The sequence below is a fragment of the Talpa occidentalis genome, unplaced genomic scaffold (assembly GCF_014898055.3).
Source record: "Talpa occidentalis isolate TD23 unplaced genomic scaffold, MPIMG_talOcc4v2.1, whole genome shotgun sequence".
In the NCBI taxonomy this organism is placed as follows: domain Eukaryota; kingdom Metazoa; phylum Chordata; class Mammalia; order Eulipotyphla; family Talpidae; genus Talpa; species Talpa occidentalis.
In genome coordinates, this window is record NW_026555331.1 from 133,304,940 (window position 1) to 133,324,236 (window position 19,297).

General features: G+C 43.3%; 1 protein-coding gene across 3 annotated transcripts in view; it reads right to left on the reverse strand.

Annotated features, from left to right (window-relative positions):
* The window catches only part of AASS (aminoadipate-semialdehyde synthase), a 105,184-nt gene that overhangs the window by 46,169 nt on the left and 39,718 nt on the right, over positions 1-19,297 (reverse strand). The window contains exon 1 of one of the 3 annotated variants that reach the window (XM_037512320.2): positions 2,380-2,462. The exons of 1 other annotated variant lie outside the window; for it this stretch is intronic. The gene's annotated coding sequence lies outside the window, so the exon portion shown is untranslated. Of the gene's footprint in view, positions 1-2,379; positions 2,463-11,661; positions 11,734-19,297 lie in introns of those variants that run through there. One more of the 3 variants, XM_037512327.2, reaches the window with a different exon arrangement.

The following is a 19,297-nucleotide window of genomic DNA, read 5'->3' on the forward strand; positions in this document are numbered from 1 at the left end:
ACAAATGAGTAAATTTAAATGAGTAAATTTAAATGAGTAAATTTAAATTTAAATTTTATTGTAAAGACAATAAAACAGAAAAGGAAGTAATAACAGGAACTCAACAGCTGTTCCACCACCACCCCCAATCCTCCACAAAAGAGTTATTCTCTTTGAGAGTATAGACCAAGGTGTGTTAAGAAATACCCGATAATAAGGTAAGAAAATCCATTCCTGGGAATTTGAAGATAAAACTAGCTATGGGTTCAGAACTAGCTATGGGTTCCTTCTCTTGACTTCAGTTTCCTCCTGGGGATTAGAATATACTAAAGTCTCTTTCAGCTCTAAAATTCTGATTCTATTAAACATAAGAGTGGCAGAGGACAGTGGATTACAAAATCATTAGAATTGGAGATCATAAGTAAACACTGACTTATGACGACCCAGATAAAATACAAAACACCGATAATCCTATGGGGGTGGTCAGAACATTCTCCAGACATTGTTCTCAGTGACCAGGAGCCCAGAGCTTGCCACAGGGGTACCTCAAGGGAATTCTGACACATCTCCATAAGTGGCTGGGTTCCTCCAATCCCACTTTGTCTGTGACCTTGGTGTGTAACCTAATCAGTCAGTGCCTCAGCTGCAAAATGGGAGTCATGTCACCTACCTCTCAGGGCTGCTATAAAGTTTACCTGAGTTAAAGCTCATGAAGTGCCCAGCACTGCTTTCATGCCATAAAAGTCAAAAGGTTCCAAAGCTTCCTGCTACTCCAGAGTGAGCCATACCAGTGGTGCTACTTTCCTTTCTCCTTGTCACATGCTGGGAAGGCCTTCAGTCCCCACCCCTCAGCTATCAATACCCACCCCTCACCCCTACTTTTATGAAACCCAGTAAAAGGCCCCTTTTCAGCTTCACCCCTTAGGCATGGGTGTTCAACATAAATAACATACCACTTTAACACTATATTTCATCACACTTGAGACACATTTTTTCCCAACCTCTCTAAATTAGGGGTGGAGCACACAAATGATAGCATCTTAGATTCAATGGATATGGTAAAAATCGGTTACTTATGATATTTATAATAACTTGCTTTTTCTCATTCTAAATGTTTCCCTGATTCCATGAATTCCACGAAATTGTTGTGGCCTCACCAAGAAAACTGTCCACTGTCTGTAGTATTATTTCTGAGAAAATTAATGAAAGAATATTTGGGCAAATGAAAACATTTTTGTTAAATGAGCACTGCCTAAATACCAAAGATGAGTTACAAGATCCAGAACGAAAATCTTTCAAATGCTTTTATAAAGAATTAGTTGGGGGGCAATTTTTTCAAATTCAAAACTAAAGTTCTGTTAATGCTAATACCAATACCAATACCAAGATTGATAATAATAAAATCTTCTGGAAAGTAGTAAAGTCTCTCTGGAAAGTTGACTTAAACCTTTGCCCTCCCAACTCACTTTGTAGAATGGCCACCAGGTTACAATGCCAGAAGGTCATGTAACCCCAGGTTCACTCAGCTTCAGAGGGGGACAGGGGGAGGCTAATGGCAGAGACTAAATACAAAGAGAGAGGCGTACAGGTGTTCTGTACAAAGTGCCAGAGGAGATTAATGTTCCCGCTTTCCCACCTCCCCTCTGGCTCTCACCCTCCCTTCTGCTCCATCATGCCGCTTCCCAAAATTAGTATCTACAAAGCACATCTCTTTTTCCAGAAGTTGTCAGAACATTCACGCAAGTTCCATCAAGCAGGTAGGTAACAAACTGCTTCCATTCCGCCTGCTCCTTGGGCAAACCTTCACACTTGCCAGCACATGCCCCCGCGGGATCTCAGGATTTCAGGAGACCCTGCCATCCAAGGGGTCCCATTTTCTCACCCCTCCTATCTCGGTTAAAGTATGGACAAGGAGCAGCAGCCAGCATCTCAGAGGCAACAGGCAGCCCAAGATGGACAGGGTGAAAAGTTCGGAGTCAGAGTTTGCTTAAGCAGGCCAGGGCTGCAAAGCCAGCCACCCCGCCGACTGACAACCTCAATAAGCATCAAGTCCAAGAATGAACCAGTGTTCCTTCTGCAGCTCCAGGACCAATCCTTTACTCCCCAGTAATCGCACCCCCCTCTTTGGCCCAAAATGAAAAGAAATCCAAATGGTCATCACTTCCCCTTCCTATTCAGAAATTCCGGAGCTGCGCCAACTGCCCTCTCTCGCTTGGAAGGAAGGCCTGTCGGGGAGGCCTAAACTTCGCTCGACACCGACTTTCCCTCGCTAGCTGCTAGCCGGGCCGGGGTATCAGCCCAGCCCTCGAGTGGCCCGCCGTGCTGCGAGGGGGAGAGGCGGATCCCCGAGCGCAGCGCGCAGCCTGAGCTCCCTGCGCATCTCCAGGTGCCCCAGCTCACCTTCTGCGCCCTGGCGCGCCGACTGGTCCTCCGCCGCCTCCCAGCTCCCAGGTCCGACTAGGCAAGTTGGGATGGGGGCCGGGAGGAAGGAGGTGTTTGCTCAACTTCAGAAAACGTCACGCCTCTTCCTCCCGCAGCCAATCAGCGGCCGCCCTGAGGGAACAACCTTCCCCTCCGCCAATCGGCGGCGCTGCCAGGTGCCAGGTCATGCTCTGCCCCTGATCCTGCCCGAAAATCCTTCTGCTTTTTAGATCTCTGACCTGCGGAGACGTGACAGTTATTGACCAGGTATGTCACTGTCCGAGGCAGAGGACAGGCGGAGACAGAGAAGGATGAAACAGTCTGATTTCGTTACATAGATGTGTGTCTTCTGGAAAAAAAGTTGTGAGCTCAGGTATTTCATATTTGCTTAGCGATGGACACATTTCAGTTCATTTGTGCAGCCTCCTAACCAGCCTAAGGAGGTGGACGGTTGTTCTTAGAGCACTTTTGGAGTCCAGCAAAATGAAATTCTGAAAAATTAAGTGCTGTGGAATGATCCACAACTAGTGGCACACGATTCATGGGTATATGACAAAGTCCAATGTTCTTTAAAAGTACTAAGTGGACCTAGAGGGACAGGGAAAACGCATTTCAAAAGACTCATCACTAAATGCGTAAGAACAGCCTTAAACTCCTCAAAATCCTCTGGGGTCCTTGCAGGCAGTCAATAAACAGAGATAATCTTCTCTCCTGTTTTTATAACTTTCTTCACTACTTAAAACTTTTTCTCATACCGGCCACAGGTGTGTTCAAATTTTGAACTCTCATGTCAACATTCTAGAGTCTAGAAAATCCACCCGCATCTCCAATTATAGAGAAAATTAAAATCTCATCTGCAAGTTGGGATTTTTTTCCCCTTTATCTTTAGCCTCACACATTCAAAACCATATTCCTTATCATTCTGCTAAAACTATTCTGTCTTGCTGTGTTTCCCAGTTGAGGCTCCTCTGGATTTCACCAACTTCCTGATCACCTCCTAGATAAACCTGAAGCACCAGATTTACATCAATTCTTCCTCTGGTCCATCAACCTTATCCATGGTGTTATATACACTACCCAGCCATATTCCCTTAAAGACACAACACTGATGGTCTCTTTGCCTGAAAGAAAAGCTTCAGGGGCTAAGCACTACTTATATACACAACCCAGGTCCTTCACACATGTATGTTGATTCAATGTGGCCAGAATCAACCATTGCAACTTTATTTCTGCTGCAGAACCAGCCTGAAGCCAACACTGAAACATAATCTGTGCTTTGCCATCTCCCTAAGAATGAAGAATCTAGGTCAGAATCTTTTATCTCTCAAACTGTGGATCATGGACAGTTTAGTCTTCTTTCTTTTTTCAATTTTAGAGATAGATGGATAGTTTCTTTTTATATATTTTTATTGTAGTAACATTGGTTCACCTTGCTTTAAAAATACATAAGTGGTTCACAACACTGTAGATAAGATTTAGCAGTATAGCCCTCCACCATAGTCTATTATAATTCACTTAGTTTTCAAAAAACCTTCTGTTCCCATTCAGTAAAGGAGATAATATTAGGAAGTACTTCATAGAATCATTATGAGGATAAGATGAGGTAAAAGTCCAAAGTGCTGGGTCAAGTGTCTAGCTTAAGAAACTGGCAATTATTATGTATTTATCCCCAAATGTCTATTATCCACATATCTATAATACTAATCTACAAAGATTTCTTCCTCTTTGGGGAAAAAAAAAACATATCCTTTAGGGTTCAGCTCAAGTGTCACTTCTTCAATAAAGCCTTTTCTGAATATTTCCACCAAATAGGATCTCCACCTTCTCTCCCTTATGCATCTGCTTCTCTTATTATATTTACCATAGTCTTCCTTATAGAATTGCTTTTTGTACTTATCTTCATCCTTCACTTATCACCCTCAAACCATAAAAACATTCATAAAAGCAATTGCATTTGGCCTTGCTGTTTTATTTCTACTGCTTCCAGCACAGTGCTATGGTGCTATGCTTGTGATACATCACGGTTGCAGAAGGAAACAGATGGCACAATCCAACTGGATAAATTAGGAGATATGAGGGAATCAGTATGCTCCGGGATAAAGGAAGCAGCAGAGCTGGTGATGCCTTAGAACTAGCAAGGGTGAGAACTACCTGTAGACCTTATTAGGGATGTGGGGAGACATGGCAACCAGAAATCAGAAAGAACACTAGCTGTGGGATCGTTGAAGCTCTAGAAAGTGCCCCCAGACAGGGGTAACTTTGGTGAAGAAGGAGCTGCCTTAGGAATCAATAATCCTGGCCAGCAAGGGAGCTATGTAAGGCAGGGCTCAGCAAACTTTGGTCTATCAAGGAACATAAAATCATTTATTTCAGGCTTTGCAAGCCAAAGGCTTTGTTACAGTTATTCAACTCAGCCAGCTGGAGGATAAAAACAGCAGTACTTAAATGAATAGGCATGGCTGTATATCAATGAAACTTTATTTATAAAAACAGACTGCAGGCCAGATGTGGACTGAGGATCATAGTTTGCAGACCCTAGCCTGGAGAATCAGGATCTCTACTTCACTCTCCTGCCTCCATTGCCTTCTACTCACTGAACACAAGAAAAGCCAGGTAGTTATTGCCATCGATGAAGGTCAGCCCTCCCCCACACAAGGACAGAGCAGATAGAGAATGGGGCAAAAGTTTTGGAGGGTTCAAAGGAATATAACCAGCACAAATCCATGCAGCAAATACTTGTTGAACTGAAGGAACCATATGAAACATTGGTCTCCAGGAATCACCTGCAAATGGCTAAACACTCATGGGAAAATGATCAAAATTACATTCCTGAACAAGCAATGCCGAGGAGGAACCCTGGACACTGGTAATTCTGCCAGGGAATCGTGAAAGTCCTGCCAGTTCCTCTCTTGCTTTACTTTGAAATTCCATGCACCTCTGACCTGCTACCTGATAAAACATTAACCTGGTCCAGGTCTTTCATCTGTGAATTTCAAACTGCTGTTCAAATGCTGGTGGTGTTCAGGAATTTTATGAAATATGCACGAGAGAAACACTGCTCCTTAAAGGGATTCAGGTGTTTTTCATCACAGTGATATCTGTTGTGTCATAAGTGACAGCTCTCAGAAAATACTTCAAAATTAAAAGGGGCAACCAATGAAAGAAAAATCAAGGTGTGGCTAGACCCTGAGTCAGCTCCCACAATCAAACACAGATATCTTCACTATGGGAGATCTCTTCTGTCCAGGAGGCTACCAGGTCAACAAGTGTGGGTTGGACAGTTGATTCTAGGCCACTCCAATGCCAGCACCTCTCTTTCTCCCAGCTTCATTGGCTTTCTCTGTTCCCTGTTATTTATTTTGGTTTTGTTCCTGAGAGCCACTGAGGGTAGTAGTTGGGCACGTGAGCAATGGAGTGAGGCTAACACACATATAACCCCTCCCTGACAACTCACTAGCAAGTCATTTTGTCTCTGTGATCTCACAGTGGGAGACACCATAGAGTTCTGAAGATTAAGTGATACAAGTTCTCAATACATGCGCACTATCATTGGAGCTTACTATTTTATTCTGTCTCGGCCTCTCCTCTGTCTTTTTCATATCCAGAATCCATTTTCATTCTTAATTGAACTTTGCCATAAAGATAAAAAAGCTGGGACCTCCCGGGTGGCGCAGCGGTTGAGCGCTGGGTTGCAAAGCTGCCCGCAGCCTCTGCAGCGCAGGTTCGATCCCCAGCTGCTCCCCGGCCACCAGAGGAGGGTCCCGCATGGCGCGCAGACCTCTCCTGCCGCCCGCTGCTCCCCTCAGCAGTGTACTTCGGTCCTTCTGCCTGCTCTGCTCCCCGCTCTGGCTCTGGTGAATTCGCTCACCCTCCCGCACTTCTGACTATACTCAGTGCATGTATAAATAAATAAATAAATATAAATAAATCTTTTAAAAAAAAAGATAAAAAAGCTGAACATTAGAGGGGGGAAGAAGAAGGAATCAGCATATTTCTATGTTTGTTTTATTTATTTCTCAAGATTTTATATTTCTGACATGAACAGCAATTTTTATAATATATAATCTATCCTGATAAGTTGTTCTCCCTATTACAAATAGAAGTTTCTTATGAACAGAAAGCACAGGCAAATATTGTATAATATAGGAGGTAGTTTAGGAAAGAAAAGTTTCTAAACCACAACAGCTATTGTTGTCTAATCCCCGAATCATCTTGGGAATGAAACATACCTTCCTTATCTTCAAGGAATTATAAAATCTAATCAGGTAAGGCAAGAGCAGGAATGACCCACAGATAAATGGCAATTCCTACAAACAGGGTCTGGGTGGGGATAGTGATGATACCCTGAGAGATTCTTTTCCTCCTACCCTTAGATGAAAGTCTCCAAAAAAAAAAAAAAAAACTAAACTAATTCCTAGTTCACCTCCTCTGCCACTAGCAGTAACTGGGGAGAATTCCTCGAAAAATTCAAGAAAATTCCAAGTCCCCTAGCATCTCCGGGATCAATCTTTGCTAGTTTTTAATGTTTTCGCAAAGTTCCCAATGCATCCATTGGGAGTCACCTGTGCTAGTATCTCACTGGATACCTACTTAGTCACCATTACTATAAGTTTATCAGATTTCTAAATTTCTAGTTACTTACCACTGCATTTTATACATTAGGTGACTTACGTGCTATCATAAGCAAATTTGGAATACATAAGTTTTGGAATATTTCTCACACGTGTATGATGACTTTAATGCATTCAGAATGAGACATAGGGCAAGTTAGGGTAATTAGGCAGTTTAGAGACATTGCAGGAGGGGACCTCTGAAGAGTTTAGGAAGGCTTCAGAGATAAGAACAACTAGAGGAATGCAACTAATTCCACTGGGAATAATAAATATCCTGGGACCAAGGACAACATTGTTAATGCTGGCCTTGGTTTCCCTCAGGTGATAAAGGGAGGTAGAGTTTGGGAAAATGGAGAGTGGTTTAATTTATGGACAAATTAGGAGGGCAGCAGACTCATGTCTGGTAGAACACCATCCTACCCTTTGTCAGAGTGCAGGGATATTTATGCAAGGGAGAGATGAGAAGGGGTCAGCACTGAGACCGGTGGGCACCAGCCTGTTTTTCTTCAATAGCTGATGTTTAACTTTCTCTTCCCTAAAATGCAGGGGTGCTCATCTGGGAGGCTGGGCCATAAAGATAAATCTATCAAACAAGGGGGAAGATGCAACAAATGGGGAGAGACACACCTGTTAGATAAGGAATGTGAAGATCCCCCGCTCAGTAGCAGATTAGGCGAGACAGCCAAGAACTAACCAATCACAAAGAGACTGGTGGAGCTTTGGAATAATGAGGGAAAGAAGGTATATATTCCCTGAGACACGACTCCATTCTGGGGCTCTGCAAGGGCTTCCTTGCCCCTCCCTGGCCTGGTTTCCTGGCCTGGGAGTCCCACTTTATTTCTGTTCTTTTTCTCCTCAATAAACTTTTTCTTTCTCTAAACAAACTGGCCTCTTCTCGCTTGCTTGCCTGAGAGTCTGCGAAGTTCCTGCTGCGGCTTCGTGAGACACCAACCCTTGGGGGTCTAGTGGCTGGGACTCAGTGCTGCACCTGCAGCCTGGGATCCGTTCCTGGCTGGGAAAGTAGGCCTGACAATTCCGGTATCAAAAACAAGTAAGAAATTTCAGTGCTCTTCCTCCCAGCCTCACTTGGATGAAAGTCTCAAAGGAAAAGGATGTTTTGGAGAAGTGAGAAAAGATTAGAGAAAGGCAGGAAGAAGTAACTAAAGCCGGGCCTCCCTGGTGGCGCAGCGGTTGAGTGCTGGGTTGCGAGACTGCCTGCAGCCTCTGCAGCGCTGGTTTGATCCCCGGCCACCAGGCGAGGGTCCCACATGGCGCGCAGCCCTCTCCTGCTGCCCGCTGCTCCCCTCAGCAGTGTACTTCTTCACTCTGCCTGTTCTGCTGCCCACTCTGGCTCCAGTGAATTCTCTCACCCTCCTGCGCTTCTGACTGTACCCAGTGCTTGTATACATAAATAAGTAAATCTTCCAAAAAAAAAAAAAAGTAACTAAAGCAAAAATAAAGCAGATATAATGAATTTTGTGAATTAATATTTATGGAGTATTTGTAAGTATAATTGGGCTGAAGACAGCAAACAAACAGGTCAGGGTGAGCAGGAGGGGAGAGTCAGGACTTTCTAGTCTCAGTTTGAGTCAGGTCCTAGGACTGAATGAAATCAACGTCACAGTAGTCATCTCACTATGGAGATACAAAAGAAAAAAATACAAAAATTGTTTTCTGCAGCATGTGAAGTAGCTGCTAGGAAAAATAATGTCAGCACGGGCAAGGTCACAGCCAGAAGCAGAAAATAGAGAAAATACGTCAACATTAAGGTGACTGTCATGATAATTGCCATCTGGGTAGCTCCTTGGAAACAAATGCAATCGAATTTGAAAGGAACAAAAAAGGCACATCGATGGAGAATGTTCCATTGGAAGGTGGAATGTTGACACCGCCATGACACACAGGTCTTCCTCTCTATCTTGGCTACCTACCATTGGGCATCCCCAAGCTCCTGAAACAGAAGAAAGACAAAGACCTAAAAGACAAGAATTTACTAAATAGAGTATTCTGGGTCTACACACAAAGGTTAATTCTAAATGTCTGTTAGCTATTTTGTAAACAGTTAAGATAAACCCTCCCCCTGCCCTGAACTGCCTAAAATGCTGAAGATGTGTCAAGACAAACACCACACCAATGGATGAACTGGGAGGAGATTTGTGCTGTGTTTTTGGAATCTGCCGCTATCTACAGTCAGTCCTGGGATCTAAAGGAATCCAGGCAGTGATGTGAAAGAAATAGATTTGCATTATGGATAAAACAGGGAAACTAAGAAAGAGTGAAATGAAGGACAGAGGAGAGAAAAGCATATAGAAATTTTAAAAAATGAAGTGAAGGTTGGCAAGAGGCTGCCAGTTGAAGGATTGCGGCAAGTTTACTCACCATGCGCAAGGCCAGTGTTAGGAAAACAGAATGAGCTGCCAGAGGGAGCTGAAAAGTGTTTGAAAAAGGGCAAAGAAATCAAAGGTTTTGTGCAAACACTTATGGCTTAGAATACAGGTGTCCCCTGCTTTTTGGAAACTTCACCTTCTCTCACTTTGCTTTTACAGAAGACTTAACTTTAGTACCTGTTTTCATTAACTGCAAGAAACCCAAAGGGGATTTCTGCTCTTATGACAAAAGGGAAAAGAACATTCAGTGTTTGCTTTGTTGCTTTAGTGCCAGCCCCACCCAGATAAGTGGCCTGGCAGAGCTCGCAGCTATCTTTCCTGCTTTCATCATGACAGTGTGCTATGTGGTATGGTAGGTAAATGATTTTTTGAGAATTAGAACACTAAAGAATTTTTCCATATAGATTAAAGGTCATTGCTGCTTCATTTTATAGCATTTTGTCTTTCAAAAGTTTTCATAAGGATGTTCTCTTCAGATGATGGGGAAACCTGGACCGCTGTTGAATTTTAAGAAGGGGTTTAAGTTTAAGAAATCGTCCACATCTTGACCTACTAAACATAGAGCTTCCATATGATCCAGCAATTCCACTCCTAGGTATTTACCCAAAGGACACAGAAACATCAATTCCAAAGAGCACCTGCACCCCTATGTTTACAGCAGCACTGTTTACAATAGCTAAGCTTTGGAAACAACCCAAATGCCCAAAAATAGATGACTGGATCAAGAAGATGTGGTACATATACACCATGGAATATTACTCAGCATTCAAAAAAGATAAACACATGCAATTTGCAGCAACATGGATGGCGCTGGAAGGGATCATACTCAGCGAAATAAGCCAGAAAGAAAAAGAAAAATACCAGATGGTCTCACTCATAGCAGGAATCTAGAAAACTTAAATAAGGGACCAGGAAAAAGAATAACGATAAGAAAGAAAATATCAAAATCAACAAACAACTATGAACCAGAGACACTCTATGGGGGATGTGGGCGGGGAAAGGAAGGCTTGGGGTCAAAATAAGGGGGTTGTAATTGTATGGGGAATATAAAAATAAAATTTATATTTAAAAAAAAGAAATCATCCACAGCTAGAAAATCCCCCCAAACTGCTTCTTTTACCTCTCTCTGGCACAGAGGCCTTACCTGCTGTGCCCTCAGCTGCTTCTCAGCTTTCTGGATCTGAGAAGCAAGACCACGCTGTCTGCCTCGCCAAGGACAGTGAGATACCAGCTCCCCCACAGCAAGGAGACTGTGTCCAGAGCAACTAATGGAATTCAGTGACCTTTATAGTGAGTTTATCATATCCCCTCAAAATATCTGTCTACCCAGAACCTCAGGATGTGATCCTATTTGAAAACATGGTCCTTGCATGTCTAATTAAGGTAAGAATCAAGATGAGATCATACTGTAATAAGGTGGGCTCTAGATTCATTTAAAATGTCCTTGGAAGAGACTGAAACTGACATGCAGAGGCCTAGAAACAGCCATGTGAAGCAGATATTGGAGCTGTGCTGCCTCCAGTGAAGGAACACCAGGAGCTGGAAGAAGTAGGAGAGTGTGCTCCCCAGGGCCTACAGAGGGAGCACTGCCCTGCCAACACCTTGACAGCTGTCTTTGCTCTATTATTCTGAACCATCCACTTGCGGGACTTTGTTACATCAGCTATAGGAAACTAATAAATCTTTAAATCACCAAAGACCTAGTTTACCCACTATGGTTAGGATAATGGTTCATGCATCATGATCTGAACACAAAACAAAGTGGAAATGTTACAGGGCAACCCCAAAAGGAAACGGGATAGCCTGAGTGTGAATCCTCATTCCCAGAGCTTAAAAAAACCTTAGAACATGACCCAACTGCAGGCACACAAGAAAGGTGGGGCCTCCCCTGGTGGCACAGGCGGTTGAGCGGAGAGCTGTAAAACTGTCTGCAGCCTCTGCAGCGCAGGTGTGATCCTGGCCAGCCCAGGAGCTAGCCACATGGCGCGGCAGACCTCTCCTGTCTCGCCCGCTGCTCCCCTCAGCAGTGCATTTCGGTCGAATGCCTGTTCTGTTCCCCAGTTTCTCTGGTGAATCTTCTCATCCCCAGCACCTCTGACTTACACCCCAGTTTTTGTATGCATGAATAAATACATCTTTTAAAAAAAAAGAAAAAGAAAAAGAAAGGTTTATTTACATGGACGCAATGAAAAGAGGGGTAACCCAAAGAGGGAGAGGCAGAGAGACAGAGACAGAGCGATTAACTGGCAAGTGCATCCTACCGGTAACGCTGTCTGAGCTGGAACCGCTCAAGCACGCTGGAGGCAGGCATGAACCAAGAGCACGCAGGCGCACATTTGTCTGCTTTTATACCAAGCGTAACGGCTTAATTCCACTCTTACTACCCAGCAACGCCCCCTTCAGGACGTCATGAGTCAAAGCAGAGTCAGGGCATTGATGGGCTTTGCAATCCCGCGTGCCTGGGGTCTCTGTGGCCTCCAGGTTGGGGTGGAGTCCAAGAAACCATCATTCCGGAGGGCATACTCTCCCCCCCACCGAAACACACAACCACCGCAAAAGCAGGAATTTAAAGTCCAGATCACTTCACTAGATTAAGCTTTGAAGGCTTGTTTGGTCTAAATATCTAAAGAAACTGAAGTTGAGCTACAGCTTCCTGTGGGTTCTGAAATCATTCTGGAATCAGAGACACTGCAACTGCTTGATTTTGCTTTTATCATTTTGCTGGTGATGGTCTTTATTTGTGTGTGTGTGTGTGTGTGTGTGTGTGTGTGTGTGTTTAATGTGTTGCGGTCACTTTGGTTTAAAACACTGCATATTATTCAGAGGTACAGGTCCCCACCTCTTCAGATGTATGTCACCGCAATACACCCACCAAGGCACCCTCCTCCTCCTGTTAGGGGGAAAAGGATGTCCTAAAGCTAATTCCATACAGGCTTTGTGGACTCCACCCCCACCCCAGGCCAAAGCCAAAGACACTGGGAACTCCAAATCCCATCACCACCAAAGGGAAGGTGGCTGGGACCTGAGGGTGGGGTTAAGCAGCCAGGTTGGTATAAAGCCAGACACATGGGCTTTGGAGAGGTCCCCCATTTTGACTCTCCTCCAGCTCGCAGCGTCGGGCCAGCTCTGAGAGTGCTTTTTGGGTTTCCAGGTCGACGGATCAGGTAGGACGCATTCAAGACTTTATTTCCCTATTTTCTCCCTGAGTTGTACATTTTCCTTATTTCCTTTTCCCTTGTAAATAAATCTTTTATTAACCTTTTGTGTGGGCCTGTAGTGGAGTATTCATAAGTCCCTTTTAAGTACGCGGGTGAGGACCCACAGCCTAGCAACCCGTTCAGTATCGAGGCTGCCCTATAACGCTCCTATGATAGCTTTAATTCACACACAGATTTCTAGGGCTTGCTTTTGGTTTGGTTTTAGGTTTTTAAAAAATGCCCACAAATTTTGGAGAAATGGCCTTATACCTGCAATTTCTACAGACCTGTTGATCAAGGATATCTCTCTAATAAATATCTTACTATGAAATAGCTTACTAATGAAAAGAAATGGTGGAAACAAACATTTTTTAACTGATGGCCCCTGTTAGGCCCGCTGGCAGCAAAAGCCTTATCAGAGAATTGATGAATACTTCCTTGACAACCGCATTACTATACATTGTATACTGAGCACATTCACCCTCAGGATGTGAGAAAAAAAAAGAGAAAGAAAAGGACAGGTAAACAACTACCAAATGGAGGGTAGGGTGATTAGATTTTACAAATGTTTGCAAATGAATGGCTGAAGGCACTAAGCAATTCCCCACCTCTCCTTCAGCCCACCATGCTGTCTTCTCAAGGAAACCTCTGTGGGAAACATTATAGTGCAAACTTTATTGCTTATTTTCTGCCTGAAGCAATAAGATGGTGACAGAAGCAATCTTAAAAATTTGTAACAGAGTCTTGCTCATGAAAAAGGATCCACTCACCAGGCCAGCTGAGCACACAGATCCTCACATTAGAGGCACAGGGACAGATCCAAACTGGGGGTGGAGGGCAGAGACTGAACTACTACTGTCTGGGGGTCTTTTTAATAAAAATGGAAAAACTCTAAATTCAAAATTAAGTACAAGAAATCTTACTTATACTAAGAAAAGAATTAGCAATGAATTATTAGGGGCTGGAAAATCCACAGCTCATTCTTCTGAGATCTCCTTAAGCAATTTACAAAAAAAAAAATGGGTGCAGAGAAAGGCTTTCTGTTAAAACACTTCACACCCCTCATGCCAACTGGGCTAAGGGTTCTTAGGTAGTGGGGGCACTACAGCAACTATGCTTGAAGGGGGATCCTACACTTGTATTATGGAAACAGCAATATAAACCAATAGTAACTTGATAAAAAATATTCAAAAAAAAAAAGGAGGGGCCTCCCTGGTGGTACAGCGGTAGAGCACTGGGTTGCAAAGCTGCCCTCAGCCTCTGCAGCGCCGGTTCGATCCCCAGCCACCAGGTGAGGGTCCCACATGGCCGCAGACCTCTCCTGCTGCTCCCCTCAGCAGTGTACTTCGGTCCTTCTGCCTGCTCTGCTCCCCGCTCTGGCTCTGGTGAATTCTCTCACCCTCCCATGCTTCTGACTGTACCCAGTGCTTGTATAAATAAATAAATAAAATCTTAAAAAAAAAAAAAAAAGGAGAATGCAGACTAAGCAAAAAAATAAAAACTTTCTGGTTGCAATTCTAGACTCCCCTGGACCTAGAACATTCTACAACTCCCAGCCACTCCCACTATTCAAAGGGTTCGTGTAAAGGAGGGTTTAAAACTGAACACTTACTTTATGTTTCATCTACCTCTGTAAAGAAGGTTACACCCATCTGTAACAGATTTCCCTGCCCTGGAGAATATGCTTGATCAAGCAGTGACATGTATTTTTTATTGCAAATTAAAGACAAACTGATTCTTTATGTTTTGTTTATGTTCTCTGATAGTTTGTCAAGCTCTTTTGAGTTCAATCCGTGTGAGCCAGTTCCTAAGAATAAAATGTGCTGATAGAAAAGAAGGCGGTTGGGGGCCTCCCTGGTCTGGCTCAAGCGGTTAAGGTGCAGCACTATGAAGCTAACCACAGCCACTGCTGCACAAGTTTGATCCCTGGCCAAGGAGGGGACCCACATGGTAAAGCAGACCTCTCCTGTCTAGCTAGCCTGCTGCTCCCCTCAGCAGTGTATTTCAGTCACTCCACCTGTTCTGTTCTCCACTGTCTCTGGTGAATCCTCTCATCACCCCCCCATCCCTGCACCCCTGGCCTGTACCCCAGCTCTTGTATGCATAAATAAACAAATCTTTTTTAAAAAAGAAAAGAAAAGAAGGAGGTTGAATATAGGTGTTCTAGCAAATATTGTATTCTGAGAAGCCCTGGTTGAACAGTCAATATTTTTTTAATTGTATTGATTTTTATTGACCTATTGATTTCCAACACTATGATTAATGGGTAAGAGTTTACAATTCTTCAGGTGTATGTTACCACTCCTCGCCCACCACCAAAGCACCCATAACCCTACCCCACAGGGCATTAGGGTCCCTCCCCCTTTTGCTGCCAGACCCTCACTCTCACCCTCTGGCGTCCTCCATTCTATAGTCAGGTTTTATGGGTTTGTTTAACCACACTATTTTTGACATCTTCAATAAGGACTACCATGCTCTAGGTCCATCCATACACTCTTGACCTTTAACTGGATGAAGAACTTGTGGCCCCAACATCGAGAAACACAAAGTCTCGTCACATAGCACCACCCCCTTGTATCGTTCATTTCTCTACCCTCCACCAACACCTTGACTGAAGAGAATTCATTAGCTAGTGGAGTTATCCAGACCTTCTCTCCTGCAAAATCTGAGTCTTGATGTTTCCAACTTTATTAAGCTATGCAATTTTCCATTGACTAGCATACTGAGCTGGGAATTCTAGAATTTATGTATTTTCTCCAGAGCAGCCAGAAATGCCAGGTCTCTTCCACACTCTGCCCACAGTTACCACAGCAACTAACTGCAACTATTTTCTCTCTCACTACTTTGTTCTCTTCCTGTAGTTCATTGCATGCCACCTTCAATAATAATTTGAGTAAAGTGATGTCATTGCAACACATATTGTATCCCATTTCTTCCCCCAAAAGAGATTTTTCATGTACTCAGACGTGAGTATTGCCATCCTAGAATCCATTCTGAGGATCTGCCTTCTGGGGCCACTGCTGGGAACTTTAGCAACCAAGGTCTCTGTAGGGAAGAGATAACACACTCAAAATGTCACTTTTCTTCCCATGCTTCAAACTTAGGCTAGAGTATCTCATTGAAGAGACTTTTTTCCAATTCTCATGGTCACCAGTGTGAATGGGCTTGGAGCACGTCAGAGGAAGTAGAGACCATAGACATTAAAAGGCAGACCCTATTGATAGGAAAAATAGTATAAAAGGTAGAATCAATAGAACCTTGAAGATGCTTGGAAAGTAGGGGAGAGTGAAATGGCAGAATTTAAAACAACTGAATGGGAGGATAGTGACTAACAGCGTAGGTGAGATGAGGACTGTATTAGACAGGCGGGATGCGTTGGTCTAGCTAGAAATCGAAAGGACACTATACGTAACAACTTGGATATTCAAGAGTAGAATAGTTAGAAAAGCTGAGGCTGTAGATAAGGATTTAGTATTTGATCCAAGTACAATACCAACCAAGAGAATTAGTGAGGATACTGAGAGATCAAAGAAAGAAGGGGGAAAAAAAGTTGAGGACAGACTTGTAAAGTCTATATGGAAGGGGAAGGTGACACAAAGGAGTGTGAATAACGTGCATCAGATGAATGCAATCCGGGGACTGCAAGAGAAGACAGTTCAAGGGGAAAATGGATGTGATAAATGGTTTAAAAACCCTCTTCTATTTTGCAATACAGTTTGATATTTGTTTTGTTTTGTTTTTTAATGATTTATTTATTTACGCATATAAGAACTGGGCTACAGGGCCTCCCCTGGTGGTGCAGTGGTTGAGCGCTGGGTTGCAAAGCTGCCCGCAGCCTCTGCAGCACCAGTTCGATCCCTGGTTGCCGGCGAGGGTCCCACATGGCATGCAGACCTCTCCTGCCACCCGCTGCTCCCCTCAGCAGTGTATTTCGTCAGTCTGCCTGTTCTGCTCCCTGCTCTGGCTCTGGTGAATTCTCTCACCCTCCCACGCTCTGACTGTATCCAGTGCTTGTATAAATAAATAAATAAATCTTTAAAAAAAAAAAGAACTGGGATACAGGCCAGAGGTAGGGGGGTGAGAGGATTCACCAGAGACAGAGTGGGGAGCCTAACAGGCAAACTGACTGAAATACACTGCTGATGGGGGGCAGTGGGCGAGACAGGGAAGGTCTGCTGCGCCATGTGGGTATCTCACCAGCTGGGGATCGAACTTGCGCTGCAGAGGCTGGGGGCAGCTTCATAGGTTACATCTTAACCCCTTGCACCACCAGGGAGGCCCCAATTTGATATTTGTAATCTTCTAATTCTGTTCTCCTGGAAATGAGATAAGAGTGAAAAGTCATGTTGACACTAAGCAAGACAAGGGACCTTGACTGAAAGATTGCAACTGGCTCAGGAGCTCTAGATATACATCTGACTATAGAGAGGTGGTAAGAAGCCATAATTTTGGCTTCACTGCACACAGTGATTTGCAAAGCCCTGGAAGATATGACTAAGGGGTTGTTCTAAGTCGGGGTTGCTTCCACACTAAGTATCTTATCTTCCATATGGATTATCATGGGGGAGGGGTAAACAAAAAGAATATACCTCCTGGAGAAAGGAATACACAGGTACATTAGTGACTGCAAAGAATATAAATGAAACTACTGGAACAAAAACAAAACTGTCAGAATAGAATAACACCCAGCCCTCCCTTGCCAACAAAAATCATTTAAAGATGAATGGGACATAAAAGCATTTTTTGGCAAACAAGAACTAAAAGGATTTGCCACCAGCAGTCCTGCACCAGGAAAAATGTTAAAAGAAGCCCCAAATAAAAGAATAAACAAATCTAAAAATGGTAAATGTGAGGGTAAATATGTCCTTTTCTAATTTTAACTTTCTTTAAAAGACTATTGACTTTTCAAAGTAAAATGATAACAATGTAATCTAAAATTTATAGTAAGTATGGACGTAAAATGTTATGACAAGAGTCAGGCAAAGGATGAGTAGGAATGTATTTATATTATTAGAAGTTACTCTTAGAAAAGATATTTACACATAAATTTCAGTGAAAGCATGTAGCGGGAAGACCTTTTTTCAAAGAAAAAGGCAGGAATTAATCTATATACCTTTGTCTACTCTACTTTCCCCAGGAACCTCCCCAACTGAACTTTCTTTTCTCCCACCACATCCTCCCCAAGGGTCCATCTGTCATAGTTAAACTATTTAATATGGTATTTGAAGACACATGGGTGAGTTACTGAATTTTGCCATAATTAGGTTTAATTAGGTCATGAGAGTTAAATTAGCTCATGAGAGTGGAACCCCCATCATGGGATAGCACTCTTAGAAGAAGAAGAAAGAGAGAGATCTCTTTCTCTCTCCAGGAGCACACACCAAGGAATCTCCTGTGAATATACAACCAGAAGCAGGCTGTCTACAACCAAGGAAATGGAATCTCATCAGGAACCAAATCTGCTGGCATCAGGATCTTGGACTTTCTAGATTCCAGAACTCTGAGAAATAAATTTCTGCTGTTTAGTCACCCAGCCAATGGTATTTCACTTATAACAACCTAGCTGATTAGGGCCTCCCTGGTGGTGCTAGGGGTTAAGACGCAACCTCTGAGGCTGTCTGCAGCCACTGCAGCATGAGTTAGATTCTCCACCAGGGAGCTACCCACATGGCGCAGCAGACCTCTCCTGACTCCCCCGCTGCTCCGCTCAACAGTGTATTTCAGTCAGTCTGCCTGTTCTGTTCCCCACTCTGACTCTGGTGAATCCTCTCACCACTACCCCCACACACACACATTTGGCCTGTATGCATAAAATAAATGAATCTTAAAAAAAAAAATACCTAGCTGATTAAGACAACTGTCTCAGGGAGATGTCAATTAACACTCAAACAATAGGTCTTCTAGTTAATAAAACTTTGGGTATTGTTGGTTGTAAATTATTCTCTCAACTTCACAATATTAAAGAATCTAGGAAATATCTTGTTATAACAAAAAAAGAAACATGTTGACAGCATTGAGAAAGTTTTTCCCCATTATAACTATTAATTCCCCTTGGAACCATTTCTCCGAGTAAACTAATTTTAGATGTTCTGGTGTACAATATTCTTTTGAGAAGTTTGTCAGTGAATGAAATGTAATATCAATGGATCTTCCAGCTGATTGGGAAGAAAAATTCAAAAATAGAGTCTTTCATAATCATTAATTTGTCCTATAAATTTTAATATATTTGTAACTTTGTGTAACCATCACCACAATCAAACTAAGGCAGTTATATCACCCCCAAAGTATCCTCAGACAGTAACATCCATTGTAGTAACATCCTGCTCATCCTCTGGAAGAGAGTGATTTCTTCTCTGTCCCTTAGTTTTGTCTTCTCAAGAAGGGCCTCCCTGGGCGCAAGGGGTTAGGCACAGCACTGTGAAGCTATCTCCAGTCGGGGAGCTACCCATATGGCGCAGCGGACCTCTCCTGTCTCACTCGCTGCTCCCCTCAGCACTGTATTTCAGTCAGTCTGCCTGTTCTGCTCCCCACTCTGTCTCTGGTGAATCCTCTTATCCCCCGCATCTCTGGCCTGTACCCCAGTTCTTGTATGCATAATCTTTGAAAAAAAGAATAACATATAAGTGAAATCATGCTGATGTCATTTTTTTAATTGAGTTAATATTGACCATTATATGTGTTCTTAAGGTATAGGGGCTCC